The sequence below is a fragment of the Gallus gallus genome, chromosome Z, assembly GCF_016699485.2.
Source record: "Gallus gallus isolate bGalGal1 chromosome Z, bGalGal1.mat.broiler.GRCg7b, whole genome shotgun sequence".
Lineage (NCBI taxonomy): Eukaryota > Metazoa > Chordata > Aves > Galliformes > Phasianidae > Gallus > Gallus gallus.
The window spans coordinates 45,692,414-45,718,579 of NC_052572.1; the positions used below are offsets into that span (position 1 = coordinate 45,692,414).

The 26,166-nt window shown below is 38.8% G+C and overlaps 1 long non-coding RNA gene across 1 annotated transcript; it reads right to left on the minus strand.

Annotated features, from left to right (window-relative positions):
* LOC121108574 lies at positions 1 to 26,166 on the minus strand. Its single transcript, XR_005843201.2, has 3 exons — positions 25,898 to 26,166; positions 5,250 to 5,372; positions 1 to 4,259 (listed from the first exon to the last, which is right to left on the minus strand). It is a non-coding gene; the product is annotated as an uncharacterized LOC121108574 (long non-coding RNA).

Here is a 26,166-nt window from a genome sequence, read left to right on the forward strand (position 1 = left end):
TCATAGGAGGTCACCAGATTGGTCAGGCAAGATCTGCCCTTGGTGAAGCCATGCTGGCTGTCTCGAATCACCTCTTTGTCTCGTATGTGCCTCAACATGGTAACAAGGAGGATCTGCTCCATGATCTTCCCACGCACAGAGGTGAGGCTCACCAGCCTGTAGCTCCCCCCAGGTCTTCCTTTCTTTCTTTCTTAAAATTGGGAGTAAAATTATTTCAATAGATTAATTTATTAAATATTTTAAAGGAGAAAATATTTTTACAGTTAGATTTGGTGTTGAGCTCTGTAAAATATTATGATTGTATTGCAAAACTTCCAAAAATTGTTCTGCTGCTCCTCTTAATCTTGAAAAAAAGACTTTTTTTTAAATTAATGACTTACAGATTTTAGCAAGACAACTCTACCTCATATAAGTACTTGGTTTCATTCTCACTACAATACATTTCCATCTAGTGAGATGCTATTCATATGTTTCTCTTTCTTCTATCACATACAAATGTTCATTTTCACAAATTTTCCTAGGAACTGACATTCTAAGTACTTCAAAAACAAAATCATGACAACCCATCTTTATTTTAAGATACAGCCAAGAGTCACAGTAGAAATTCTGTTTGGCAGGGGAGTTAAGTTTTATAATAAAAAATGCCACAATGTATTGCCTCATAGTTATTGTCCTGTCAAAATGACAAATTATATATGTCAGATAAACAAGAGAGTTGTCTCTTCAACTACTTGCTAGGTTTTACAATGATTGCTACCACAGCAGTTTGAGCAAAAGCATTGTTCTAGCTGTCTCTCTTTATGCTGTCCTATTTGTTTCTTCTTAAACTAGACCAGTGTGCCATCCTGGCTCCTATTCTGCACTGGAAAATTTCTTTTGGTATTTGACTGGCCTGAGAGACTACTAGCATATGTGCCAAAAAGGATCCCTTCTTGAAAAGAATATTTTAGACTCTAACTGGATAGCACCACAGTAGATGGTATTTGCTGCAGTAAATCTCCATGTGAAGCTCCATGGGAGCTGGCAGAGCTGACAAATGTCTGCTTTTCTGTGTAAAAAAGTGATACAATACTACTCATGTTTCTGTCATTAACCTGACCTGACACTACTTAGGTTTTTTCAGGATAGGATACTATACAGGAACTGGAGCCACACATCAGTAACAGGAGCATGCAGTAGTGTGTTGTAAATGAGAAACCTTGCCTATTCCATGTGCACATGTGAAATGTATGAAATCTGTATGGAGACATTAGACAAAGTTTTCTTGTTTATGTGAACCATAGAACTAGGTACAGCAGGAAAGAGCATGTTCTTCAGACACCAAAACACCTCACTCTGGTTTTAATTACAGTATGATCCCTTAATCTTTCATAATAAGATGAGAAGGTGCTTCTAGATAGCCAAGAAAATCACTCTTTGCTTCTCTTGAAGTCTTTCCTCTAAAGGGCTTGTTGGTGAGCACTGTGTTAGTATGAACAGGCTTGTGGCAACCACTCCATTGGTGACCCAGCAAAAACAGTGTGGTGGAGATGGGGTTGCAAGCTCTGTGTCTTTTTTCCATGACCAGTTGGACATCTTTCAATCTTCCTTCCATGATGTGCCATAAAGAGAAAGGATTGGAAAAGAATGTTTCATTTTAGACACAGCAATGCCATTCAGTGTTTTACAGAAGGAGACAGCAGGTATGGAAATGATATGATTATCATGATATTGCCATATGTAGTGATAGTCCAGTCTCTTAAAAAACAGAACAGTGATTCAAAAGGAAATATCTCCCAGGAGCTAGTAAAACACAGCTAGATCTCCTCATGAAATGAAGGGAAGTAGACTCAAGTTGCACCAAAGTATGTTTAGGTTGGATATGAGGAAAAACTTCTTCACAGAAAGGGTTGTTAAGCACTGGAATAGGCTCCCCAGGGTGGTGGTTGAGTCATCCCTGGATGTGGTTAAGAACCCTTTGGATGTGGTGTTCAGGGACATGATTTAGTGGAGGGTTGTTAGAGATAGTGTAATGTGGTCAGACTGAGGTTGAACTTGATGATCTTTAAGGTCCTTTCCAACCTGAGCAACTGTATGATTCTATGATTGTATGACACCTTCTGCTAGAAAATAACCCTCTATGTCAGGCCAGTCTAAGCAAGAGGGGGCACACTGAATTATTTGTAGTCAGTAAGTCTTCAAAGAGTAAAACTAATAAGCATCTAATTGGAGCATGGTCCTTATCTTCTTTCAAGTCTGAAACACTACTATTTTCTTGCTGATTACCTGGGGAATGTTACTGCAAGAACAGTTGAGAAAAAGCCAAAAATCATGATTTGATACATCTGCTGTTAAAGAAAGGAACATTTTAGGCATTGACTTCATAAAGAAGGAGAACAACAACCTGTCCAGTTAAGTGCCATGACATTAACAAACAGAGAGCTGAAATTACTCACATGTCCATGCAAGTGGCAGATAATAACAGACTGTAAGCAGTGATAAAGTTAATGCTTCATAATGTCTACAATTTACAATCACTTAATCATTTCTGCATATTAAGCTTTGTTTTTCAGACTGGCAGGACCTTATACCTTTGACTTTTCATGTGGAATAAACAACAAATAGTTTTTCTCTCACACCAGGCCTCAAAAGCTAAAGCCTGTAGACACAATCCAAAACTCATTAAAGGCAATTTTCCCTCTTAACCACCAAGGTTAGAGAGAAATACCCAGCACAGGAGAACAAGAATTACATTGACAGGACTATCTGATCCCAATCAGCTCTGACGGAGGCCTTTTCAATGGACCTCACTGTTTCTGTTACAGACAAGCCTGACTGTGCCATTGGGCGTGCCCTGGTACGCTCCTGCTCAGTATGATTGTTTTGCTACAGTTTTGTCCAGACTGATCTGAGAATTTTGACATGTGAAGTAGGTATATTTTAAGATAACTTGAGAGCAAAAGCTAGCATAACAGAAAACCTGTGATGATTTATCAAGTGGGATAGGTATGGCTCAGTGAGAGCTGTGAGGGAGCACAGCAGCAGCAGCCCTGTGTTTACTCACAGCCACCAGCGTATTAAGATATGGAAAGTGACCTCTACAGATCTGAGATGTTAGGAGCCAAAACCACACCAACATGCTTCTGCAGTGCAGTAAAGTGACTTTTGCCTTAGGGTTAAATCAAGGAGATCTGAAAATAATTCTCAACCCCTACTGTACCTGGGCCCCACGTGCTACAGCCCCCCTACAGAAAAAAAGAAATTATTTATTATCACTGCTTTTTCTCAGTAAGTTATTTGGCCACCATCTCTCTCTCACTGGCTGCTCCAGCCAGTCTAAAGGCTTTCTTTAGCTGAGATTACTCATGCTGCCCCTTTCCACATGGGCTGGTTCGAATAGCTTGGATCCTGCCGTACTCACTCTCTTGTCAAGCAGTACAGATGAGGTTTGTCATCACATCCACTCTGCTGTCTCATGAATAATAAAGCAGTGAAATAAGGGGCTGTAATCAGAGAACTAACATTCTGAACATAACCAGTATAGCATATTGAGGTGCATGCTTCTCCCAAGAGCTTGGAAATCTGCTGGAAATCTGGGAATTCCATTGTGCATACAATTTTTTAAAAAAGGTTTCTTTTTCTTTTGTCAGCTGACCTGCTGCAGGAAATATACAGTGGCTGTTCAATGCACAGGTCAACACATCTAATCCATACAAGTTTTTGATGTTGATTTTGTAGTAGGAAAGGAATAAAAGTCCCAGATTTGCTTATCAGCTTTGAAGATGGAGGACTCTTGCATTGTACAGGGATTGTTTTTCTGACATATTCTCACTCCAATTAGAAGTTTCCAAGACAAGATCTAACTGCTGTTCTCAGATACCTCAGAGTCACACTGCAGGCATCCAGGGATGCTGCTCTGTACTTCTCAGACAGAGGATGGAAAATAGAAGAAAGGAAATCTCCTATGGAAAAATATTAGTTGTGTAATAGAAGTAGGAGCTCCTCATTTCCATTTCAGTTGTAGCAGTCTCAGCTACATTTTGTAAGGGAACCAGGGGCCAGTAAAGGACTCTGTACTGTCTTTCTACACACCTACTCACAGGAATGAGGTTGAGGCAGAGATTGTCAGACAGCGCAAACCGCAGCTTAATTCCTGTCCTTGTATTCACATGTTTTCTCCTGGAGTGGATCGAAGCAGCCTTGAAGTAAGAGTTGGTTTGGTATGGATCCCTTCAGTAGCTCATTAAATGCTCAGCATTCTCTCTACAGTTTGTTCGTAACTGAGAATCAGAAGAAAGATGTCATTGGCAAAATATCCTTACAACATAAAAGACTTCTTAACAGTCCAATGAAAAAAAGCTTTCCTTTTCATTGTTATGTGCAGTGAGACTTTCCATACAAGAAGGAACCTTAATCTGGTTTGAATAACTCATCTGCATACCTTTTTCCACAGTTTCTAGGGAAATTAAATCAGCTTATGCTATTAGAATAGTGATGCAGATTTAAAAAATAAATATCATATTATCGAAAAGAGAGACAAATTGACCTAAGTAATCTTGTTTTCAAAATGACTTTACCATAACTTTTAAAACCTAGCTCTCAGAGAAACTAGCACACTGATAGATGGTATCATACTTGCAGGAAAATACATTGGTTGATGACAACCTATGTATGTTCCTGTCTTTCCAGGCCTTGAAGAGTTATGTTTGTTTCACGAACACACCATTTCAGGCTGATTGGATGCCCAAAGAGAGCTGCATGTCATTGTGCTTTCAGACTTGACACTGATGGACTGAAAAAAACAGGAATAAGCCATCAGATGCAGCATTTACCACTGCGGTATCCACAGCTGCCAGGAACAGATGATGTCAGTGGCAGTGGAGCGGATTGGAAAAGAAGGTTTCTGTGGAGGAAGGCAAATTACATGGCAAGGATATTTTAGCTGTGTTTTCCTGGCTCAGAGAGAATCAGGTCCACTGCTTTGTCTGGATACAACAAATATTGTGTTTATTGACCACGTAGTAGCAGCTCAGTAGAACAAATGCAACATGAAGCTACAGAGTGACAATGTGTGAAAGTTAATAGGAGTAATAAATTCTTTTGTCATGGCCCAAGATTATCTACATTTCCACAAGTTAAAAAAAAAAAAAAATTGCTACAAGGTTCATAACTGTACTCCAAACTTCTTACCTGACTGCATTTTATGTCATGCTTTAGAAAAATGTCTACACAGTTTCGATGCTATATCTCTGAAATCAGTCAAAACATACCATTTTGAAATCCAAGGCTTTGAGAGCAGTTAGCACATTCAAACAAATCTTCCTTTTCTTCTTGCATCTTGTAGCTGCTACTGGAGTACATAGAATTTCCTGGGGTACAGGAGGGAGTATGATCTATTCAGATGATTTGAAAAAAACGGTCAGATATTTGGATATGTAGAAAAGACCATTATGTTCTGAGACAAATAATCTTAATGCTATTTGCCAGAGCATGAAGAATAATGTTTCCCATTAACGTGTGGACATGTGAGCCTACAAACTAATATACTGAGGATGTAAGAATATCTTTCCAGTATTCTCTCGCTACATTTCAGTGAATTATAGAGATGCTATTGTGTTTGCCAGCTACAGGACATACACATGAACAGACTCATTGGATAACCAGTGTCTGGAATAAGCAGGTCAGAAGAGTTGCCTAGGTGTAACCTGGACTGAATTTTTCCAGTGCACATATACAGATTTTGATCTGTTGTAGGGAATAGATCTGCTTGCAGACTGTGAGCAAAAGGAGTCTTCTCTTCTTCAGTGATGCGGAGAACTCTTATAGAAGATTTACAATATCTTAGACCTGTCAAGATATTATTGTCCCATTTTTCCAATATGAGGTGTCTCAGAAATTCAGCAAATTTAACAAACCCATTTTGTTGCATAAATACCCTTGCACAAGTGTGATCTAAGGAAGTATATCTGTAACTCTCCACAACTATTTGAGTATTTGATCCTTGATTCTCAGAGGTCCTATCAGCTCTACTTGGTATAGTTTGTTGCTACACAACACAGCTAACTCCTTCTGCTCTTAGTACACGATAGAATTAAGCCCTCATAATGCCAATGAGCAATCAAGTGTGACATTTAATCAGTTCATAGTCCAGAACCTCATGTGCAATAGGTAAGCTTCCTGCACTAACATATAGAGAGTTTGCATCCTCACAGGGTAGCTCACAACCCAAGGAGAAAATCACACAGATGAAATCGAAAGAGAGAGCTACATATGGAACTCCCCCCGTGCTTTCCCACCTTTGCCTAAGCACATTTCACTAGCTGCCTCTACTCTACTTTCTTCCAGGCACTGCATCACCTAACAAATCCCAGATAGAATATATAGATTTATTCTTTATCTGTTTTACAGAACAAAGCCAGACACACGGTAATAAGAGCAGTTACTTTCAAGCATTTTTTTTAAAGCTCCCTTTTACTCTATGTTGCTCACAATAAATAAGTTGTGTTGTTAGCAAGCTGGTTTTCAGCTCATCTACATCAGCACAGCTCTACTGATACCAAATCTAGAAAAGGAGGTACAGTTGTAAATGACCTGTCTATACTCCAGCAAGAAGCTACTGAGATAGGTTAAAACCGGCTTTAAGTAATGCTATCAGGTTTGTTTTTACAGATGTACTACCAGTTCTGTCCCCCTATGTTTATAAGGGTGGAATATGGGGTTCAGAACATAAGAGGCTGTCGTCTTTAGATTAGATGGGATGCAGAAGAAATTCCAGGCAGAATAAAGTCCAACCTCTGCAAGGACAGAGCTAATGATTAAAGAATCTTGTGGTAGGATTGTAAGTAAATAAAATTAGGTAAACTAAAATAGGCTGGTTTTGGAAAGGACAGAAATGTACCACCTGGCAGGGGCTGCTGGTAAAGGCAATTACCAGATTTATATGCTACCATTTACAGGCAAATAATCTAGATTAAACAATGAGTTTTGGCACTGTCAAGCTGACTTTTGGGATAATACTGGTTGTACCTGAATCTAGGTTGGCAGACAATGCTGTTTGAACAGACTCGGACTGTTAATTACCTACATTACAGGTGTGGTCCTAGAAAGTTTCCTGCTGTGGGATAGAATTGTATACAGCAATCTGTACTGCATTTGTCTGAAAGATCTGTGTGGCTCAGCCAAGTGCACAGGCAGAACTTGTTGTCTATGAGCACATCTACAGCATGCCAGTCCTAGAAAAGTCCTCATTCCTTGGTATTTCAGCTTCCTTCTGGTAGACCAGCAAGTGCTGTAACTTCATTTTCACCTCAGAATTTTCCTTGTGTTCCCTTGTGTTTTCTTGTGTTGATGGATGTCTCTCCAAGGTAGCTATGTTATACTTCCTGTATATTCTACCAAACACACCCTATGAACTAGGTCACTCTATGTTAACAAAAAATTCTTCCCCTCCAGTCTGGAAAGTCACTATCACAATATTAAAATACTAATCTTCACCACAAAGTAAAGATCAAGTAAAGCAAATGCACAGGTGTTCTTCACCCCTCTTCCATAGCAACAGAATCTATATGGAGAACATCAGCTTTAATTCTTACCAAGACTTAAAGAAAAAAAATATTCATTTGAATTCCTGTTTTCGTTATGTTCCCCATTATTCCAGCATGTCCAACTGCTCTTTCTGTAAGAATACTAGACTATAAAATATCCCCCCTGCAAAATCTTATGCTTCTCCAAATAACAGTGCCATGTCTTTCCTAAATTACCTAGAGGCATTTGGAATCAAAATATTGGTATGTCATTCTCTGCTTTCCTGAGTGCATAAATTTTTATCCTACAGTGTTGTTCTTTATGATGCTTTGTGAATTAGCTAAACAAGTGAATATTTTTTCCAGTTCATCAGTTCCAGCCATTTGGTAGCCTAATAAAATATGTCAGTTGGAGCAATGCACTAGCTACAGAAACATAAAATGCTCGGCACAGGGAGGAATGTATCATGAACTGAGACAGAGCCCCATAAGGTCTTCTCAATGCAGTGGATTTTGAATGTTTCTTTTCTAACCTGATTTTCAGTTTCCTTAGGCTGGTGGCACTTGTGTCCTGGGTATGCATGTGAAGAACTAGAGTGTGCTTTTTGTTCTTGCAGACAAGCATAGCTAATACTATACATTCAAGAGAGTGGCCATCTGTGATGAGTTTCTTGCTGGCTACCAGAAAGAAACGACAGAACTGTTCCTAGCCTCCTTGGGTAAAGAGTGTTAGGAACACTGCCAACCAGTTTAACGGTTTAAAAAAAAAAAAAAAAAAAAAGAGAGAGAGAGAAGATGCTCACTTCCCTTAATAGCCACAAGGAAATGTTTATTGCCAATAGCAATAAAGGTAAGATACTTAATTCACACTACCAGATGATAATTTGGTGATCAGTGCACTCATTTGCGTTTAATGAACAACCTGGTCTTTTAGCTTCCAGTGCTCTCATCTGACCACATTGCTATCTTATCAACAAGGAGCAAAACCACCAGTTCATTAAATGCAATGCCAAATCCTAAAGGGAGCTACTAAAATCCATTTTAAGGCGAGTCTTTGTTCAGGCACTTCTTAGTGCTTCTTCTTAAAGAAATGCTTAAAAAGGCAGCAGAGCAGAAGATATCTGACTCTGAATGATTTTTAACCCATACAGTGCTCAGTTATTATGAATAGAATGAACTAACTACCTGTTCTTTGTAGCTATAAAAGTTGCCATCAGTTGGGGAGGCAAGTTTGCTTATTCTGTGTTTCTGGTTCACATGAATTCTGCAGTTCAGGATTACTCTTGAATTGTCACCAGTTTTACTGAGGTTTATGTTTACAGAGTAAATCAGCTCTGGTCACATATGACTTCAAAACAAATACACGTGCAAAGTTAATAACAACGCTGTAGTTAGTTTGTCCTTTGGTTATTTGTTCTCTACTGCATCTTGCTTAACTACATGGTTCAGATGTCTGTAAAACAGTATCTTTGGTTTCACTGCAGTCATGGAAACACAGCTTCTGTGCATCTTTCTGTCATTTCAATTACCTTGCTGCATGGTGTAGGTAGACTAGAAGTTTCAGAAATAAAGCCATTTTTTTCCTCCATTATCTGATAATATCTAACTGCAAACTCTGCAAAATGTTTCAGAGTTGAAATCTGACATCTTGTACTACTGTCTATTTAAAAGATAGTAATTGTTCTCCCAGAAACAGAAGGGGGGAGGGTGGGAGAGCAGTAAACAGGAAATTACCATTTCACTTCCTGAATATCTTTCATTGAGGCTTTCTTACAGAGACACATGGCTTTTTCTGGCTCTTCTTTCTTCCAGAGAGAAAGTAAATTTCTTGTCAGAGAATAAGAAGTTTAAATACAGAGTGATAAAGTTTTACAGCTTATTTAGCATTTCAGAATTCAATCATTTCCTTTTCTTTTCTTAAGAATGATTTTACTCTAGCAAAGTAATTTTTCTTTCTACAAAGTCTGATTTTCATTATTAAAAGGGGGATATTTTATTATATTTTCTACTCCATCATTTTGCCTCTTCAGTGTTTCTAAAATAGCTCTCATATAATTTGTTTTATAGTTGGGTTAACACTGACTAGGAATATAAAGCAATAATGTTACAGCTTGCTGCCAGGAAAAAAAGGGAAAGGGGAAGGGGAAGGGGAAGGGGAAGGGGAAGGGGAAGGGGAAGGGGAAGGGGAAGGGGAAGGGGAAGGGGAAGGGGAAGGGGAAGGGGAAGGGGAAAGGGAAGGGGAAGGCGAAGGGGGAGGGGAAGGGGAAAGGGAAGGGGGAGGGGAAGGGGAAGGGAAAGGGAAAGGGAAAGGAAAAGGAAAAGGAAAAGGAAAAGGAAAAGGAAAAGGAAAAGGAAAAGGAAAAGGAAAAGGAAAAAAGATATTAGTAAAAATAAATGCTGGGATGTAGTAAATGTAAGAGGTCTGCTGCAGTAAATTCAGATACTACCTATTGTAGGGAACAAATGTGCTGGGTTGTGACTTTTTATTTTCCTAAATGAATGTTGAATCCCTGCAGCCTGCGTAAGATTTTAAAAATAACTAGCTCACTACTGAATATGATAGTAGCCAAATATTATGTCAAAACTAGTCCAGAAAGTTTGTGTAATCCACCACCCCAAAATTTGGGATGGTCACCTCCCTTGTGCTTCAGTAATTTAAGTGTGCCTAACTCAAGAATATAACAGATAAATATTCTATAGTATTCTAAACTTAAAATGCTTATGTTTGACCTCTATTGTGTAGCAGTGATCACTTTGTTTACATAAATTTAAACAAGATTTTACTGTAAGACTGATTTTACAGACTGTAGGACTGATGGAATAGTCAATCTATACATTGCCAAATGAAGTGCTCTCCCTCAAAACAGATCAGAGTCTTGTGCATGCTCTATGTCTTCAATTGTGAAACAGTGATATTAAGACTATTAGTATTATCAAAATAGCTGGGCAGATCTAATTTACAAAATAATAGCTGAAGTGAAAAGTGAACACCATGTCGTACTAGCCAACCTCCAAAACACTGCAGAAATGATTTATGGGAACACTTTCATGAACTTTAGCTGCTTTCTATAAAAATAAATCATGAAGTTTTATGGACTACGCTGCTTATAGATTTTTTAAACTAATTCTTATTAGAAAATATCCTGTTCTTAATAGCAGACCTCCCAATTTTTCTCAAATAATGAGCATTTTTTGGTGGTTTGACTATAGAAGTAGCCTCTAAAATGTTTTACTTCCACTTTTCTCGTTTGTAAAAACAACAAAAACAGCATCCCAAATTACACTTTTTTTCCTTCTGGGAGCAAAGAGACTTTAATCAGACAATAAAACTATTGGAAAAAAAAAATCACTTCTTATAAATTCATATTTTAAAATATGAATTTTTTAAAGCTGGATGTCTCGAAAGTATACTGGACAGTTTGTTCTTCTTATTCTCAATTTTTTTTAAGTTCCCCATAGTTTTAATTTCTGTTAGAAAAAAAATGTGAGAAAATTAAATTGTCAGTATAAACTAAGATGATCCTCCTATTTAAAGTCATACATATACACTCCAGGGAATACAGAGGTGGAGAATCTTTTTTGTTAAAGTAGGATTGTTCAAAAATGGACATAAGAATCATAAATTTTCTTTGATGATGTTCTGATATATTGGATTTCTGCTGCTGACATGCCAGTTCTGAAAGCAGTCACATGGCTTTTGTCATTTAATTGAATGATCCTGAGGTTTCTGGTGTCACAGTACTATCTTAATAGTCACTAGACATATGCAAAATCAGAGCTTATGTAGAAGCAATGATGCTGATGATATACTGAAATACATAATCAGATTAAAGAATTTTATTACAAGCTGGTATAAGTGGAAAAGTCTTGTGAGGGCAGTTTCAATCCCCTTTCATGTGATGACTCAAAATGCTGGAAGTTAAATTCAACAGAGAATGTAAATGAGCTTAATTAGAAGAAGAGATGCTTGAATTGACTTTGCAGTTCCTTGGAGTCCCTTAATTTATCATTCTAAGAGATAGTTTATCTCCCAAAGAAATTGTGGCTAATGGGGAAATGGTGGAATGGAGTAAACACTGTAATCTCTTGTGGTCTTCTCTGTGATGAACCTGCTTAACTTCCAGATCACTCCTTTCTTAAGTTCTGTGCAGCCCTGCAATGTAGATGTAAACCTAAAAAAAAACAACCAGTCAACTCATTTGAGAGTTGCAGAACTTGCACGTGGTCATTTGTTTTGTTTATCTGTCTGTACATTCTCATAAATTCTATGGGTTGTTTCCTTACGCCCTTATTCAAACTGCAACTTTATGGTATCTCTGCTACAGAGCTAGGAGGGAGAGGGAGGGGAGAAACTAGTGACAGTGTAGCCATTTTCTTTCTTGGCTGCCTGGATGGTATATCTCATCCTGGTAAAGCTGGGGAAAAAATGAGGTTCTGAAAAGTCTTTCTCCCTTTGTAAAGAGACAGGGGTCTCATGAAGTTTAATTCCCTTCGCAGCTCTAAGTGACAATCAGCTGCTGTACTCATGGGGACAGACAGCGCTGGCTGGTTTCCTAACAGTTGTGTACAGGTAACACTTGGTAGGACCTGTTCTTTCCCTCCAACTCACATTTGTAAGTCTTCAGAAAATACTGCAAAGATACTGCATAACTGAAGCCCTCAGTCTGGACAAACCTACTGCCCTGACATATCCAGGAGCTTCAGTATTATGATTTCAGCAGATTTTTGTCTGCATGCTCTGTGGTGGTAGTTTTGGAATTCAGTTTCCACATTATGATTCTAAAGCAGGGAGGAGGTTCTCAGTATTTCTGTGTTTTTAGAATTAATATTCTGCCAATGTTGCATGTTTATTGCTATAGAAAAAAAAAAGTAAGGTTTCAGGAGATGTACAGTGACCTTATTCAAGAGCTTTTGAATATCAAGCTTGTCAATACATGTAAGGTCATCATGCAAATTAGGATCAGAAAGCTTAAATGGCTAGTCATCATTATAGAGCCATCTAATGGAAGATTTTATGCTCCAGACACAGAAAGAAATAGAAAGAGTATTACTACTCAGCTTGTAAGTTACATAGCTATAGTTCATTAGAAGATATGCATTAAGCAGCCCAGAGATTTGATCAATTTAATTCTTGTCACATGGATTTACCTGCTTGCTCTTATATCAATGCCTGCACAGCACTAACAAAGCAAGGTCAATTATGAGGCAACTCAGATTAGTTATGCTTAATGTATATTTAAGCCAGTTCTAGACACAGGTCACTGCAACTTGCAACTTCTAATTTGTATCGGTACTGACTCTTACTGTCGTAATGTTCAACACTAACTCTAATTTTACCAAGCTATTATAATTATCTTTATAATCTGTTAATTACTTGAATACAAGTAAAAAAAATCTTAAAGAAAAACAAATCAGTCAATATACATAATTTAACAGTTAATACTGTTAATCTAGAGACTTTTCTAGTTTAACTTAATCCAGTGCATTACATTTGGGTGAAACACATAGTATACTGACATATTAGGCAGAGGAGAGCTGTACATCCATTCATCCTATACTGCATGACCTGTAAGAAACATTGGAATTATTGAAAAATAGTATAAAACTATTATTAAAGTATACTGTGATTTAGAATATTCTCAGAAAAAAAAAAAATCCTTTGGAAAATACGTTTGTGAGGAGAAACGTATCCATAGCATTCCAAAGGCTATTATTTGATTAGTTCATATAACTGGCTATGGGGGCCACAGGAATCATCAGCTGTGTAGGGGATGCGTGCAGATTTATGTGGCAATAGCTCCTTTAGTACAGGGCTATTCACAGCTGGATACTCAGTAATGACAATTAACCTGCCTCTTCAGTGCTTTATCATAGCTATTCCAAAATCCTAATAGAGAAAATATACACAGAAAAATAAGCAGAGAGCCAAAAACAGTGTGTGAAACATGTATTGATATATAAAGCAGTATTAGTAGGAAGGAACCAGGAGATTCTTTCAAATTTGAAATGAATGAAAAGAATTACAGGACTGAAAGAGAGTGTGTGGAAGAAAGAGCTGGACAGAAGGCCATAAAAATAAGCTAAGGACTAAACCCATGACTAAATCTAATTTTGAATGAAATAAACTTCTTCTCTCTACAGCTCAACCATATAATTTCACCTTCCCGTGCACTTTTTCCATCTTTGTTCTGATGTGTTCTGTTGCTTTGCTGCAATTCTTTAGGAGCTCTGTTGACATTTAACTTGCATGAACAGTCAGTTGGATATGCCTAGAGATAAGGGGTCATGTCTCATGCTGTGGATTTTCAAGTACCTGCCTAGAACTGAGACGTTGAGAAAGTGTCCCACAAAAGAATTTTATTAACAGTGGCTGTCTAGAGAAGTTGCACTAGGCCTCTTATGCAGTATGGTTTTGAAGCTGCTGCACTTCAGAGAGATTGTGATCAGATGATGTACATGCACCTGAATGGCTGGTGTGACAGCGAGTTTCTCACTGGACTAGCAATGGCACTTAGCTGACTGAGAAGAAGTGAGCAAAGTGCCTGGGCAGAGCTGATGATGGAGAAATGGGATGAAATGATTGTGCAGGAGTGCCAAATGCCAAGGCATCTGGCAGAAGAGAGGTTTTGGCCACAGTCTGACAACCAGTAGTGCTTTCAGCAGGCTAAGGATTTATTCCAGTGAAGCATGTTACCCAGGCAGATCTATTACTTGGAAAAGCAACAGACTCAAAGCTCAGTACTTGCTATTCACAACTGTAGCTGAGGGCTAAGGTGGTATTTTTGGTCATGCCACAGCAGAAAATGTGTCCCTTTCAGAACTTTTTTGGAACTCAAATAAATACCTGTGAAACCATGAAGAGGAAGAAAAGAGAGCTCGGATAATCTTAGTAACGTGCAGCTCCTTCCAATTTTGTTCAATATTTTTGTGAAAAAATGTGTTCAGCTTTGAGAGCCAAATACCATTGCTTGAAAAGGAAAAAATGGATACATATTGGAAGTGTCAAACTATTTAAAGCTAAAGAGAGGAGGATCATAATGAATCATTTTGAAGGCATAAAAAATCAGCAGTGGGTAGGGAAGAGGGACGGGGATTTTTTTTTTTTTTTTTTTTTTTTTTTTTTTTTTGGTGGAAACAGTTTCAGATGAATATAATCTAACATAGAATCATAGAATCGCTAAGTTGGAAAAGACCCACAGGATCATCCAGTCCAACCATCCACCTACCACCAATAGTTCTCGCTAAACCATGTCCCTCAACACAACGTCCAAACATTCCTTGAACACCTCCAGGGTCGGTGAATCCACCACCTCCCTGGGCAGCCCATTCCAGTGCCTGGCCACTCTTTCAGAGAAGTAGTATTTCCTAACGTCCAGCCTGAATCTTCCCTGGTGCAGCTTGAAGCCATTCCCTCTAGTCCTATCACTCATCACACGAGAGAAGAGGCCAACCCCCAGCTCACTACAATCCCTTCAGGTAGTTATAGACAGCAATAAGGTCTCCCCTGAGCTTCTTCTTCTCCACACTGAACAATCCCAGCTCCTTCAGCTGTCCCTTCATAAGGCCTGTGCTCCAGACCCCTCACCAGCTTTGTTGCCGTTCTCTGAACACACTCCAGGGCCTCAATGTCTTTCTTACAGTGAGGGGCCCAAAACTGGACACAGTACTCAACCTGCGGCCTCACCAGTGCTGAGTACAGGGGCACAATTACTTCCCTGTTCCTGCTGGCAACACTATTTCTGATACAGGCCAGGATGCCATTAGCCTTCTTGGCCACCTGGGTGGCTCATGTTCAGTCTAGCATCAATCAATACCCCCAGGTCCATTTCCTCTACAGTGTTTTCCAGACACTCTGCTGCAAGCCTGTAGCGTTGCCTGGGGTTGTTGTGGCCAAAGGGCAGGACCTGCATTTGGTCTTGTTGAATCGCATCCCATTGGCTTCAGCCCAGCTATCCAGCCTATCCAGATCCCTCTGTAGGGCCTTGCTACCACCAGGCAGATTGACACTTTCAGCCATCTTGGTGTCATCTGCAAACTAACTGAGGGTGCACTCAATGCCCTCATCCGGGTCATCAGTAAAGATACTGAAGAGGACAAGCCCTAGCACTCACCCCTGGGGAACACATTATGATTAAAATTGTACTCAGCCATATTTTCCATATTTTGTATATAGTCATGATCTTATCACAAATGAGAAAGAGAGAAGCATATCCCAGAGGAGTGAGTGTTTAATGATTATTTTGTATCCATATTAAATAATTGTACCAAGAATTTGCTACAGTTAGCTACATGTCCATACTGATTTTTTAAGAAAAGGAGAAAGGAAGACCTGGGGGGAGCTACAGGCTGGTGAGCCTCACCTCTGTGCGTGGGAAGATCATGGAGCAGATCCTCCTTGTTACCATGTTGAGGCACATACGAGACAAAGAGGTGATTCGAGACAGCCAGCATGGCTTCACCAAGGGCAGATCTTGCCTGACCAATCTGGTGACCTCCTATGATGGAGTGACAGCATCAGTGGACAGGGGAATGGTAATGGATGTCATCTACCTGGACGTCCACAAAACATTTGACATGGTCCCTCACCACATCCTTCTCTCTATATGAGAGAGGTATGGATTTGAAGGATGGACGGTTCAGTGGATTAAGAACTGGTTGGCTGGACGCAGCCAAAGGGCTGTGATCAGTGGTTCTATATCTGGGTGGAGGCCAGTCACAAGTGCTATCCCCCAAGGGTCTGTCTTGGGACCGGTGCTCTTCAACATCTTTATCAGTGACAGAGACAATGGAATTGAGAACGCCCTCAGCGAGTTTGCAGATGACACCAAGCTGAGTGGTGCAGTCAATGCACTGGAGAGAAGGGAAGCCATCCAGAAGGACCTGGACAGGCTGGAGAAGTGGGTGCATGAGAACCTAATGAGGTTCAATAAGGCCAAGTGCAAGGTACTGCACTTGGGCCAGGGCAATCCCAGGTATTCATAAAAACTGGGGGAAGATCTCCTTGAGAGCAGCCCTGCAGAGAAGGACTTGGGGGTCCTGGTGGATGAGAAGCTGGACATGAGCCAGCAGTGTGTGCTTGCAGCCTACTTGGAAAGCCAACTCTGTTCTGGGCTGCATTAAAAGAGGAGTGGCCAGCAGGGAGGCGGGAGGCGATTGTCCCCCTCTACTCAGTTCTCGTGAGGCCCCATCTGCAGTACTGCGTCCAGCCCTGGGGCCTCCAGCACAAAGAAAGTCATGGAGCTCTTGGAATGAGTCCAGAGAGGGCCATCCAGAGATGATCAGAGGGCTGGAGCACCTCTCCTCTGAAAAAAGGTTGAGGGAACTGGGCTTGCTTATCTTGGAGAAGAGAAGGCTCTGGGGAGACCTCACTGTGGCTTTCCAGTATTTGAAGGGAGCGTATAAACAGGAGGGGGAACGACTGTTTTCATGGGCTGATAGTGATAGGACAAGGGGTAATGGTTTTAACCTGAGACAGGGGAGGTTTAGGTTAGATATTAGGAGGAAGTTTTTCACTCAGAGGGTGGTGACACACTGGAACAGGTTGCCCGAGGAGGTTGTGGATGCCCCATCCCTGGAGGCATTCAAGGCCAGGCTGGATGTGGCTCTGGGCAGCCTGGTCTAGTGATTGGTGGCCCTGCACATAGCAGGGGGAGTTGAAACTAGATGATCATTGTGGTCCTGTTCAACCCACGACATTCTATCATAGAGATAGAATAGAGAGGACTCATCTACATCATAGAGAGGACTCAGGAGCTCCCTGCAGCTTGGGATTTGGAAGACTCCATCCCTCAAGCTGAATCTCTGGAATAGGAATCTACTCCAGCATCTGCTGGAGAAAGTTCCCTGTGACATTTAGCCACACCTCATAAGACTGTTCACACTTGTACAGATTTTGATGAGGCTCCCTGCTGCACAAAATGCTGTATCTGTTGAGCATCTCCATTAGCTGTTCTGCTAGCCTCTTATTTAAGCACCACCTAAATGGGTCCTTAACCAACCCTAGTCAGTTCGCATCTACAGTAAAGGCTATGGTGACCCCAGGTTGAGAGCAGATGACCATACTCATTAGAAAGTGGTAGAGCTTCCTCACACCTGAGACTAATAGCTTGATTCAAGTCTGGAAGACCAAAAGCATGGCCCCGTGTGTCTTCATGAAGTGAAGAGTGAGATTTGATTTGGCTTCAGACAGATCTAAAATGTAGATCTTAGTAACATATGGTCACGAGAAAGCAGGCATCATGTGACTTCTCCACTATGAGACACACACTTTGGAAGTAATGAATATATTTTTAGAAGTACCTATAGGAAATAGAAAGACAGTCCATGTCAGATATTTATTTAGAGTTGCAGCATGTTTACTTGAATTATGGAGAGGACTCAGAAAGCAGGAAAACACATTGGACTAAACCACAGCTGTAAATTTTAAATGGTCACGTTAAGTACAAGTGCTTGAGAAATCAAAAACATTTCAGTCACCAATAGAGTGTGATAGTCAGCACTGGAAGCTGTAGAAAAATGACCTGGATTCAGAATGAATACATTTTTTCATTACTCAGTAACAGAGCAAACCCAGACCCAGACTAAAGCCTACCAGGCATTTTTGCTTGGTGTTACTGGCAAGGGCAATAAAAATGTATTTGATTGTACATCCCTTAGCCCATGGACATAAATAAAATATTTATTGCTTGCAAAGGAGACAATCTGGTGATGGGGAGAATTCTGAACGTTAAAGTTTGATGGAAAGGACAACTTATCTTCATTCTGTAGACCTCCCTACTTATTCTGTGTTTATTCATAATATCCAGAAGTAGGTGATCGCAATACAAAGGCTGAATAAAACCTCTTTATGAAAGAAGATACATGTTTCCACTTCTAGACCAACAGCAAACTCATAGTTCCATGTAAAATTAGGCCTGACTACTAAGAAAACAGTTTGAAATACAAGTAGGACTAGTAAATCTATTGTTTCTGTTATAGTTAAAGGTACTAAGAAATGCTAAAGTCACATGACATGCAGTTTTTCAGCCACTGATATATCAACTCCAAGATTTAGGAACTGAAAAAGAGAGAGAAGATGCTTATTAAAAGTTGCAAAATCCATATGGGGTGGGATGCATTAAGAACAATGTACACAAGACATGGCAATATATCACTTTGAATGGTAAAATTATGCAGAATCATATACTGTGTTAACAGCTCTTAAATCGTGTAAATTATCTTGTTACTATACGTGAAAAAAATCTTTTGATTACCTTACAGAGTATTTGCTAACTTGGGCTGATTAAATTGTTGAGCATGCAGCAATCAGTAAAAACATTACATACACTACTTGCTTTCCGCAGACAAAAACAGATTTGTGTTATTAATTCTTTATAGCTGTATATATGATATACAGATGCTGGTTTATAAAAGGATGTACTGAAAAATGCACTTTTCAAATATCTTCTCTAATAAAATTCAAAAGTCATATCTAGCCAGTTATAGGAATTGACTTAATTTAATACACCTGTCTTGATAGAGAAAATTGGAAGAGAGCTGAAATGCTATGAGGTATTTTCTTTCAGAGGTTAATCAAAAGTTCACTTTTTATCTTTGTTGAATTTCCTGTGTTCAAGTGAGGTAAACAGTGGGGTAAGGTGCTGTGAAACCATTGTGTATTTTAATGAGTAGTTCCCTATGAGGGTTCCTCAGCTCAAATTTATTATCTAGGACAAATCATTACACTAGACAAGAAGTGCAGTAGAAGAGCTGCTGTTTGATGTTTGATGCAAGACTGAAATGCTAATGCTAGCAAAAAAGCAATCCTTCGCTATGTGAGCTTTATGTTTCATCTGCTTAAAAAACAGGTTGTGTTTCTTATAAAGTTTGGTGTTTAATATTAATTCATATAACTCAAAATTGTTCTGTGGCATGTAGTAGCTGGGGCATGACATTAACAAGTTTCACTAAATATTCCACACCTAGAGTTTCTTTAGAAATACGGTCTCCATTCACACCTGAAACTTCACTTAAAACCTTGTTCCTGAGTACAATGGTATTACCAAAAACTACGCTGATTACATTTCCTACAATGTTAGTTTCCAAGTATATTTAACTCTACATGATCAGATTATCACATTGTATGGACTGCCACAGTTTCTGTCGTTAAAGACAACAGGAAAATTTACACAAGTCAAGAATTCATTTTTTTCTGCTGAGCTCTCACGATGTCTCAAGAGCTTTAATTCACGGTATCTCCATATCTTTGAGCATGTACATTCCATATTCTCAAATCCTAAATTTGCTTGCCTTGTAAATCAAATTCTAACACCTTTCTAAAATTTTTCATTGAATAATATCAACTAGCAACAGAAATTAAGTTGACACTGAATCTTTTTTTTAGTATGAGTAGTAGTATTTCTGATGAATTCTGTATGTGAGAAGACTTTGTCTGAAGGTGTACTCAGACATCTGAAATTGTTATTCAGGGAAATAGTTAATTATGGACGACTGTTCCAAGTGGAGATTTTGCGTTAGTACCAGAGTTGTTACTCAATATTTTTAATTTTCTTTATGCCTACCTTCCCTGTTAGTATGTCTGCTTATTGAAGCATCACAGTAAATTACTAAGATTTTTTTTTTTTAACATACACTAATTTTCTATTGCTCTCTTAGTCTTTTATTTCAGTCCTAACAAAGTTACAGAAAGACCGCCTCCTCCAGTTCCACAGTTGTTATCACCATTTTGTTGCAAACCTTACTGAACTAACATTCTCTCTCCAAGACGGTATCATTTAATCTCCTATATGTGATCTTTTTCTCGGTTCTGTGAACTGAGAAGTTTGCTACAAGGTCTGTGAAAACAAAGCACCATTAAGTGGTAGATGGAACTTTATAGATCTATAATACCAGTAGGATGATTTAGCAACACCTATTGACCAACCTTGACAATGGAAAAAATTCCTTTGAAAGAGAAAACTAAATATACATACAAAAATGTCTGCGGACGTCTGTCTTCTCCACCAGCTCACATTTTGGTGCACAGCAAAATTGCCCACAGAAAGAAAGCATTTATAAAAGGTATTACCCATACATTCTGAAACATAATTTTTGCTGCATTAAATATATTTTTGGGATTTGAGAAGGAACATGACCTCTCAGTATTGTCATATAAGGAGATCATTTAATATTGAACATTCTTTAAAAAAAATGGCATATCTGAACATGTTTTCCCTAGTATTCTAGAAATTAGCTCAAATATTTAATGACAGGCAAGCAGTACACACTTTTGCTATCTGTATTGTTAAACAATTGTATTTTTCACAACAGGAGTTGTAACATCAGGGAATTATTCATGATAACCTGTAGTCTGTGTAATAATTCCTAGTTCTACAAGTATAATAGCACACATTAGAAAACAGAGTGAAAACAGACATTTTGCTTGTGATATTATGAAGTTTGTAGAAGCTTCCATTGCATTCATAAAATCATATAGGGTGGAAGAGACATTTAACATTATAGAGTCCAATCATCAACCTAACACTCCTATGTCCAATAGCCCCCTAACTAAGTCTTCTTTTCAGCTATCGTTTTAGTTTGGCTTCCATTTTAAGGAGATAATTTTAGCTCCAAAAATGCATCAGTGCCTCCTGAGCTGGCTATTATCACTCTGGAGAAAAGTAAAAATAAAAATGTGCAAATTAAGAGCAAAATACCAGAAGACAAAACAAGTACACTGCCACATATATTCTGGTTACATCTGCATCTTAAATTGTGGATTCAGATCTGATGATTCTACATCAAAATCTTATATTTATAACGAAAGAGTACAGCAGAGACGTTCAGAGTTGTGGAACAATTTCAGTCTAAAGTGAAATTAAACAGATAAGACCTCTTGTCTTGAAGAAAGGACATCTGGAAAGGTTATGACATAGTTCTACAGTATCCTGTAGGAGAAAAGAAAGATTGATTAAAGTTATCCTTTAGAAAGCAGATTTACCATATAAGGCTCACTGCTGCAAGAAGCTTAGGATGTCAGAGTACAAGTAGGCCAAGCATCAGTTAGGGAAGTGAATGGTAGAGAGACCCAGAAGTATTAAATACATTCCATGTTGCAACAACTCCTAGTTCAGGAAGTGCAGAAACAGAGATTGCTGGAAGCTAGAATACTATGTTGGCTTATTTTACAGCTTTTCTTCAGTGACCAATGAGGAGAGAGATACTTCTGTGTATAGACCTGGCACTGTCTTTCCTAATGTGGGTGTGATAGTAAGCATACACAGATTACTCTGCTTCTTACTTTGAGCAGAAAATTAAACTATACTAAGATGAAATTTGACAGAGCATTTAAAGAGAATGATAAGAACAGAAGATACCTAAAAAAATATCTCTCGTAAGAAATGGGGTGGCATTTAAATCATTTTGGTTTTTGTTTTGTTTTGTTTTGCTGTCAGTAGGATTTCAGTATTTCTGTTTATGTGGGTATCTTCTGTAAAAAAGACCTCCAATAACATAAAGGAAAATTCAGTGTTTTTATCTATAACAGCACTGACAGAAAGCTATTGTCAAAACTATAAACACTGTAATAGAGGGGAGACTAGAAAGGTAACAGAAGTGAAGCTGTTGCTACAATCCCACAACTCCTTTTGAAAGGAGGATCAGTAATTTAAGGTACATACATTTAATATAGTAGAAATATAAGGTCTAGATATAATTAACAGAAATAAAAGCAGTATCACCATCTTGAGCAGCAGAGCATCTAACTATCTATGAGCAAGGAGATGGGTCTGCTCCACATATACAGACCCACAGATCTAGGCAGGGTCAGCTCTGGACAGGTCTGGGGGGTCCACACAAGAAATATTTTTGAAGATGGACACCTCTGGCAAAGATCAAACACCTAATATAGCTAGGTGCCCTTGTCTGAGCTTATGAGAAGCCCACAAGCTGAGTGTGGGTCCATCTGGAGCTGGTCAGGGCCATTGGGCTCCTTCAGGGCACCTAGAGCTCTGTACGTAATATAAAAATGAATGTGAAGCCCACCTGTACCTAAAATCGTAAGAAATTCTAGGCCAATAAGAAGAAATGAATAGAAAAAGTAAAAATGAGAAATATTACTGTATTTGAAGTACAATGTCTACTCAGTGCACCTGGCTGGAATTACAGGAATTACTGTTACTGATGCCAAGGAACAGTGGAAAAGATTTTGACTACTGTGCTCTGTATTTGTAATAAGAATGTGCAATCATCTTGTGATAGATAGTAGGTCTTGTTCAGCAGTGTTTATGAAATGGCTGGGTTTTGACCACTCAGTTTGAGGGCTAAACACAGAAATACTCCTGAGTTCCAGAGAAATATTATGTACATACTCGGTCACTAGTTTAGAAAGTGAATAAGAAAAGAAACACTGTCAGTTTACAGCTGGATGCTTAAAATTCAAGAAAACTTTAAAAATAAATTTTCATATAAGCTAGCAATCAAAAAATGGGGTCCAGATGGGATCTCAGACGCCACTTATAACATTCACAAGGGTGAGAGGTCCTGTCAAATCTGAATACTATCTAGCAGAAGTCACGGCATTACAAGTCTCACAAGAACAGAAAGTAAATTTAAGCTGACAAATAGATTTGATGTCAGAGGGAAGAGATTTTAAAACAAAACATGAAAATACAACCAGGAAAAATTAACAAAAAAAAAATTGCAAACTACATCTGTAGAAATGTAGATAGGTTCATAACTCATTTGAAAAAGCATCTTATCAGCCAGGCTGAAAGGCTACCCTACTAAATAATTTTGCCAGGAGAGTGATGGACTCTTTTTTTTTTTTTTTTACTTCCCTGTAGAAACGAGCTTGTTAAATTACATGTTTTTGTGGAGCATCTTTCTCATCTTATTTTTGCTATCAAAGAACAGACGGCGAATACCCAAGGAAGAAAATGTAATGTCTCTTCTGAGCTTTTTTTTTTTTATCCACAGAGTTCTTCAGTGATGAATGATCTTCAGATGGGGTTGGTAGAGACATCATTTTTATACTGATTGCTTCAACCCTCTGCGAGTCTAAGCTTCTTATTAACAAACTGGCTTCATCCCAGAAATTCATAAGGGATTATAATGTAGTTACATAATCATAGCTATTTGAGTTCTCTGACACAGAAAAATAAGGTGACAAAATGGCACTTCTCGGATTATCACAGAATTACAAAATCACAGAATTGGAGCTGAAAGGGACATCCAGAGATCAACGAGTCCAGCCCCCCTGCAAAGAAGGCTCCCTACAGCAGGCTACACAGGTAGGCATCCAGACGGGTCTTGAATATCTCCAGAGAAGGAGAATCCACAACCTCTCCAGGCAGCCTGTTCCAGCGCTCTGTCACCCTCACTGTGAAGAAGTTCCACATCAATATTTGAAGTATGTGTTCCTTCACGTATTGGTGTGGAACTTCCTATGCTCAAGTTTATGGCTGTTTTCCCTTGCCCTGTCCCCACAGACCTCTGAAGAGAGGTTGGCCATGTCTCCTTGACTCCCACATTTAAGATACTTACAAACATTAATCAGATTCCCTCTGAGTCTTCTTTTCTCAAGGCTGAACAGACCCAGGTCACTCAGCCCTTCCTCACAGGGGAGATGATCCAGGCCTTTATTATCTTTATGGCCCTTCACTGGACTGTATGTTATGTCTATCTGTTATGTCTATTAGTTGTAAAAAAAGGGACAGCAGATTGGGTAATGAACAGTGCCCAAGAAATCTAGAGCTTTCTCTTATTCTGATGCCATTTGAAAATCAGAATGAAAATTATGGTTTTATAAGAATTACTGCTGCGAGAACTGTAGATGCCCTTGGTAATGAAAATGAAGTTTAAATAGACTGGCTGGAAGGAACAAGCATAAAAAACAAATACAGATTGACAAGTAGACACAAAGAAAACAAACTGTAAGGCAGGTCTATCTGTCTTTTCTTGCATTTAGAAAACTCTCCTATGATTCTGTTTGTTTTCCCATCTCCACTCTCTCCAGCTTTCTTTGTTTTCCTCAGAATAACCGCTCCATTGTGTGCAGTTACTTGAAATCATATAGAAATATACTGTCCTGAGCTCTAAATCCTTAAAATATATTCTTCCAAGCTCCCACTACATTTTGGGGTCCTATAAAGCACTATTCCTACAAGCAAAAAGAACATTCAAAAAAATCCTGTAGCAGAGCAATAGCGATATTTATTGTGATGTATTGCGAGAACAGCTTTTCCATACTCTGAGAACAGACTTGAGCAGATATAAGCTAAAAGACAGGAGGCTTGCAGAAATGTGAGCTCAAGAACAGAATGTGGAAGAGGCTGTTGAACTTGCTGTCATGTGGAGATAAGAAAGTAGAATAGATGTCCTATTGGTGAAGATAAAATTGCAAAATAAATGCCTCAGTTCAACGCAGCACCAGTGAGAGCTGGTTTCTGGCTATTCCAGAAATCTGGAAATTTGGTAATCTGAATTCTGTATAAATTCACAGTGAGAATGATTACTAGCTTTCATCCCATGACCAACAGAGACCCCTACCATGTATTCTCAGGAGGGTGGGACAATATGTTAATTATTTCTTGGAATTTCGGCCTGTTTTCTTGGAATGTAATGAATATGTATATGCTGTGCCTTTAAATATGTAGTCATTTCTTCCTTTGTTGTGCATGTTTGGTGGAGTGATCCCCCGTGTGCCCAGCACTGTAATAAAGGTAATATCTGCTTGACATAACTCACTGACGTGTCAAGTCACTTCATCTACTTTCTTGGCTAATAATCTGGAACTGCGGAGCTTTTCATTACTTTTAATTCCTTCCTCAATATGTCTTTCCAGTCTATATCCTCCTATTTGAACAAAGCAATAATATTACTGAATCAACTTCAGCCTGATGAACAAATTGAAACTACAAAGTAAGGTAGTTACACAAATAAATCTCTATGCATGGTCTTGGTCAATGTTTGCACCCAGGTGACAAAGCACCACTTAGCAGAATTCTCTGAACTACTTTAATAGCAAGTAGGAAGTGGATCAGTAAATCACATACTCCACAGATCTTTCTCTCTCTTTTTTCTTTTTAATTTCTGTTAAAAATAGTACATTAAAAAAATCATTCAAAGATTGGAGAAGAAAATCGTTTAACAACATTTTGATTTTTAATGTGCTGCACTCGAGAGCTGTCAATAAGAGGCTGATTTCTTTTGAAAATCATCCCATTTTATTATGGCTTTGGGCTTCAAAGAGTACTGAAGATTGTGTTTATCAGATACCTGCCACACATGAAGCACCGAGAATAGCTTATAATTAGGTAGGTATCAGAGGTGAGTTTTGCTGCAGAGTTTTAAATTGGTGTATTGATCTTCTGAGAGACTGAACAAACTTACACAAAGATAATGAAAGAAATACTTACTTCTATTCACATGAAGAGGAGAAGTCATAGTGGCACTGATGCAACTGAACAACACTTGCAGCCAAATTTTTTTTCAAGTTGCTTTTTAACATTGTGTGAGAGGGAAAAAGTCTCGCAGATGACTTGCGGGGTATTCTTTGGAAGATACTTCTAGGTCCATGTTGAAGCTGAGAAAACGAGTAACTTGATATGCCAATGGGTTATGTCAAGCAGGTATTCCCTTTATTACAGCACTGGGTGCATGGGAGTCGCTCCCACTGAACATGCAC